Below are 6000 nucleotides of genomic sequence, written 5' to 3'. Positions count from 1 at the left end.
TTCTAAACCCCACAAATTCAGGGGCTTCATGGAACTAAGAAGCATGTTTCCCATCCTTGGCCACACCTTAATTAAGTAAAATAACTTGTAATATTCACACATTTGGATCACCAATCTGATTTATTAGAGGATCTGCCCATAACGGCTCTGTTCACCTTGCTTATTATTTATTTCTTTGAAAATAAATCCTTATGCAAAAGTCTTGAGAATTACTAGTCTGACAATAATTAATCCAATAATAATTAAAACACTAGTTTTCAAAGTGTGTAAGAAAAAAATAATTAATAGATCCTCTTAGATTTATCTCCCTCCCCTCCAACCTCACCCCACCCCAGTGTCAACAGAGAGAAACTGCAACACTGCTATCCTGCTTTTTATTATACATTTCTCCCTTTCAGGTTAAGGATTTTCAGATTTCGAAATTAACAGAATAGGAAGCAAAAGTCAGACATTCAGAGTCAACTTTCCATTTGGCTTAAGGTCATTAAAAAACAAATAAATAACATTGTATCCTATATAAATAACCCCAAACTTACCATTCTGTCAATAACAGTTTCAAGTATATAGAGTCACATTCATAAAGGAACATCACCAAAACTACCTATATAATCTCTAGCAGTTAAATAACATTTTTTTAATCTGATTCTATGAGTAGACATCACATGATTGCTTCTATTGACCAATAAGAAAACCAGTAAGATCAGGTAAGCCAACCCACCCATCTAAGTATATTTTCTTATTCTATTCCACTTTCCCGGCACAATCATTCTTAAAAAGCCAAATCAAGAAATCAGATTACCTAAAACAAAATCATGGGTTTTTTTTTTTTATAGTTTACAAATAAGAACCTTTTGTGTATAACACGAGTATTCAAAGCTTTATTGTATTTTTCTGGAAATTTTAAACGTCGGGGCAGCTCAGATTCAAGATTACAAAAATGAATTTGTTTCAGAGGAAGACAGACAAACACATGTCTACCAGGAAGAACTACTAATCACAGTCTCTCGAAACCTGATGGACCATTTAGAAATACCCACCCTTTTGCTGTACTAATTGTAATCAAATAGAGCAACCTTAAAACTCATGACACAAATGTAAAAAAGGCTATTACCAGATTAATCTGCCCTTCACCATCAGTAGGAAATGTTTCCAATGCATTACTTAAACTTTCCTTTAGTAGAGTTCTAACTAAATGCTTGACATCCTTGGGTAGAGAGAGAGAGACAGGAGGATGAGCTGAGTGATTCTGAAAGCATTCCTTCAATTCAGACTAAATGGAAATCCACACCCATGCAATGTCAATGCCCCAACTCTACCAAACAACGCATTTTATTTGTCTCTCCCCACTAAAAAAAAGGGGGGGAAGCCATCTAGTCATATATTACATATATTTGTCTAACCGGTAGAGCCCAGCTCATCTTTGTTAAATAACCTGGCTTCTTCTCAGCCTTTATGCTATATTCTTGGGCTACTTCTTTCTAGAATTCCTCACTGTTTATGTGTTCTCTGGTTGAACCTAGTTGTTAGGGGTCTGTAAACAATTTTACAATTCCCACATACAACATATGATATCTATTAAGGGGCGATGCCTCTTTTCACTTACCAATTCTGGATAAAGCAGTATTTCCTGGTGACAGAATGCTGCTGCTTCCGTTCGCTAAAACTCCCTCTTCGCAGCTTGATAAATCTGATTATAAAATGTCTTTGTTCCAGATCACACGAGGCACTTTTCTCCTGCGAAAGTTTTCTAAAGAGTTAACTGCATTTCATTCCTGTTACAAAACGAATAAGAAGAGGGGGTGGGGGGGAACAGGGAGTAAGTCCACACAAGTTCCTGGCAAAAAAAAAAAAATTTAGCTGCATTTTTCTGAGTTTAATCGGTAAGCTATATTAAAGTGACAGTTACCAGTTCGGGGAGCCAGAGTTTGATCAAGTCAGCCACAACCAGTGTGGTGTCTTCCACTGATGTGCGGACCCCAAGGAAGCAGTTACTTGGTCATGTATCACATGTGGCTGAATCACTGGACACCCGCCGCCACCCCCCCCACCTCTGCCCCTGCTGAGCCACACTTCAGACAGGAGGAGACTGGCTGGACAGCGGAAGCGGGACCTCTTATAGGGACCCGCCAACTAGGAGCTGACCAATCACAGGCAGCACCTAGTACCTAAGTCACGTGACAGGGCAGTCCCTATGACTGCAGGATTTCTGAATTACTGGGGTTACACAAAGGACACTCATTCAGGAAAAAAAAAAAAAAAAAAAAAAAAAAAGCCATAAGCCGAAACAGAAAACGCCCAGGCTGTGACAACTCCGGCTTTAGACCAGAGAACACCCGAGCTTCACAGACGGGGAGACAGAGCCACAACCAAGCCAGGATGGAAATCAGAAGAATGCCTGGCACATATTAAAAATTAATCCCAAAGCAGACGCTGAGTTTACAAACGCGCTTCAGCTATAAATATATTCCTCCTTCCTCTACAGTCTCCCCGACAATTTTGCATTCTAAACAGCTTTCTTTTAAAAGGCTCCAGGGAACCTCTGCAAAACTCCTGTAGGAAAACGTGTGAAGCACATTTAAGTCCCCTTCTCTTCCCATCCCCTCAAAATATCCCTGAAGGAGATTCAAACTCTGCCACGGAAAAAAAGTTTCTTAACCAAAAGGCATTTCTTTCAAAATGGTTGGGTAACTCTGGCAAAATTCAACATGGTCATAACAACTTTGCAAATCTGAAATGCTAACTATCAAATTATATATATGTCTCCCCCCCGGTCCCCGTGCTCACTCTCTTGTAATCATTTTAGACTGCTCACATCAAGAACGCTCTTATGAATGTACATGAGCCCCCCCATGAAGTAGCTACCAATCTATTTTTATTTTACTACGTCCAATCTATTTCTTAAATATTTCTGTCCTAGGGAAAAAATTCAATTGTGAAAACCCCCTACCCTTTCTTTGCTGCCATCGCCCTCCCAACTCAAATGGTACTTACAAATGTTCTTTGTTTGGGTCTCTCGGTTTCTCTCCTTCCCTCGCCATCTGAAGCCCAAACATGGGCTCAGCTTCATCCTTCAAACCTAAGGGCCCGTTTTCGATCATGCAAGGAAGGCTGCAACAGCTCTTTCTCTGAGGCAAGCCCAGAACCCTGTGCTGCTTGCCATTCCCAATTTATGGAAGGAAGCGTATGTCAAACAAACCAGGTGATGACTCACACTGCCTCCCCCGGCCACATTTTCCCTAGAATGGGAGGGTAGCGTAAGTGCAGCCCATTTAGAAGTGACTCAGTTTTATTAGCCTGGTGACTACAGATAATCTGACAAGCTCACATTTTTCCTTTGTAACTTGTATATTATAGGATCCGAATGCACGTTCTAAAGGATTTCAAAGGACACGATCGCGTAAATGAGGAAGCTGCAAGACTATTTTTAAGGTATGGCAAAGCTTTGGCTCTGCTCCCAGATATTTCAAACTTCATAGTTACCCCCTGAAACTTCTTTTTTTAAAGATTTTATTTATTTATTTGACAGACAGAGATCACAAGTAGGCAGAGAAGCCGGCAGAGAGAGAGGAGGAAGCAGGCTTCCTGCTGAGCAGAGAGCCCGATGCAATGCTCGATCCCAGGACCCTGAGATCATGACCTGAGCCGAAGGCAGAGGTTTTAACCCACTGAGCCACCCAGGCTCTCCCTGAAACTTTTTCTTAAAACTGAGGCAACCAAATGTCTGAGTTCATATAACAGAAGTCAACAGATTTTATGCATTTAGGTCCACCAGAGGCTTTTCCCGTGGGGGGACTCAGGCTCTTTCTGTCCTGAGGACTCAAGTTCAAGTCCAAGTCTGGGGCCCACGTGGCAGGTTCTTCAGGAAGTGGTCGGGAGCATGAGAGCCACATTGAGGCTTTCACTTTTGCATTTACAGCGATTCACATTCTAACCTGAGCTACTCACTCAAACACACACAGTACGATACAACCACATCACGCACGCACACTCGCACCAAGCTTCAATCCCAACCTGCTATGAGCAGCACAAGAAAAACTTGAAAATCATCAAGTGTCATCTGTGAACATTCCAATTAAATAAATGGGCAGGCCTAAAACTCTTCCTCTTCAGGAAAAAGTTTACTACCAAGATGGGAGTGGCAAGACATGGAATAAATTGTTCCCAGGTATTACGCAGACAGGAAGAACGCAGTAATAAGAAGTGCAATTCCCCACACAAAAAATCTGGAAGGCTCGGCCTGAGCAGTTTCACTACAGTTATCTCTTTTCAGCATACTTCCTTTAACCTTGAGCAAAGTCAGCAACTGCCTGGACTAAGGCTTGGCATTTACTGTTGATTATGCCTTGAGGGGGAACTAATTTTGTTACTATATAGAAAATACATTCTATTTCTAGAATATATAGAACTGTGCAAATATCTGCTTTTCAAATTGGTAGATGAAGCCAGAGAGAAGAGCACACACACTGAAACAGCGAAAAAGAGTTAATTCAGGAGCTGACTATTCGCTTTATAAAAGAATTCCCCATAGGGTTTTCCTGGAATAAACCCTACATTAAATTTACATATAAAATTGACTTTCAGAAATTAAACTCACACACTACAATTAAGAAGTGTGTTTCCCAATTACACTTTTGAAGTCTTGGTATTTTAACTGTGCATACACAGTTCTTGTTCAGTTATTAAAACATATTCATACTTCAAAAGGGATGTATTAATCTAGCCACTGACTTTTTTTGAGTAAAATTTTATTGGCTTAAGGAAAGTTACCTTTGTACAATACAGAGAACATAAAATCTATAATTACATGGCTTTCACTGGAAATAAAAACAGACTATGAAAACAGAACGTTAATAAAAATCAAACACCTAAAACTTTGGCATCTAAAAAAATCTATAACATTTTAAAAGCTTGCAGTCAGACTTGCTGTGATTCGATTCCTGGCTCTGCCATGCCTAGATGTAGTACCTGGGTTAAAAATATAATACATCTAAGTGCTGAGGACAGTGTCTGCCCGACAGATAATAATCACTACATAAAGGTTGTCTTTTTTTTTCTTTTTCCTTCCTTCCTTCCTTCCTTCCCTCCATCCTCCTTCCTTTTTTTAGGGCATGGAGCCCAACACCGGGCCTGAACTCACAATCCTGAGATCAAGACCTGAGCTGAGTTCAAGAATCAGACACTTGGGTGTCTGGGTGGCTCAGCTGGTTGGGCAACTGCCTTTGGCTCAGGTCATGATCCTGGAGTCCTGGGATGGAGCCCCACAGCAGGCTCCCAACTCCATGGGGAGTCTGCTTCTCTCTCTGCCCTTCTCCCCTCTCATGCTCTCTCTCTCTCTAAAGAAAAAATAAAATCTTAAAAAAAAAAAAAAAAAAAAAAAGAACCAGACACTTAACTGAGTAAGGCAGGTACCCCTAAAGGTTGGCTTTTCTATTATCATTATCATGTAACCTCTACCCTTTGGCGGCTCTTTGAGCCATCATTTTAGAGTAATACACACGTTAGTCATTCCCCAAACCACATTTCTGCATGAGAAAAATAAAGTTTTGTAACTTTTTTTTTTAAAGGATCACTTCTAACCTATTTTACCAAAGATGACAAACACCTAGCCAAGGCATATTTTGCTCCCAAAGTTTCAGTAGTTTACAATACTCCCCTGATTTTACACTTGACATCTGTTTGGGTCTTTCTGCCCAAACTTCTCAGAATTTCCAAAATCCCATACAGAACCAAGTCAGGGCCAGCCAGGGAAGACATTCAAAATGAACTTTCATTCCAGTCGGCCCAGATGGGTCAAGACATGGAAACTCAGCCAGAAAAGGTCAAAGACCAAGGTGAGCACGAGGGCTCTGTCCCGGAGGAGGGGGGCATGGGGTCTGCAAACAGAGGTGTGAGGAATTGGGTCCAGGCTCTGGAAAAAGTACCTGAGATCAAAAACTAATATTACAAGTTGGCTAACAGAATTTAAACAGAATTTAAATTTCTTTAAAAAGTGCCCAAGAC

The 6000-nt window shown here is 40.7% G+C and overlaps 1 long non-coding RNA gene across 1 annotated transcript in view; it reads right to left on the bottom strand.

Annotated features, from left to right (window-relative positions):
* Positions 1-295: 295 nt before the first annotated feature.
* The window catches only part of LOC101677760, an 83955-nt gene continuing 78250 nt past the window's right edge, over positions 296-6000 (bottom strand). Inside the window, exon 4 of the long non-coding RNA XR_199640.3 lies at positions 296-1772. This is a non-coding gene — a long non-coding RNA (uncharacterized LOC101677760). The remainder of the gene's footprint in view (positions 1773-6000) is intronic.

This window comes from Mustela putorius, unplaced genomic scaffold, assembly GCF_011764305.1.
Source record: "Mustela putorius furo isolate JIRA1106 unplaced genomic scaffold, ASM1176430v1.1 tig00003903_pilon_pilon_pilon, whole genome shotgun sequence".
Lineage (NCBI taxonomy): Eukaryota > Metazoa > Chordata > Mammalia > Carnivora > Mustelidae > Mustela > Mustela putorius.
Note: the sequence above shows the minus strand (reverse complement) of the source record. Positions and strands in the feature narration are given on the sequence as shown.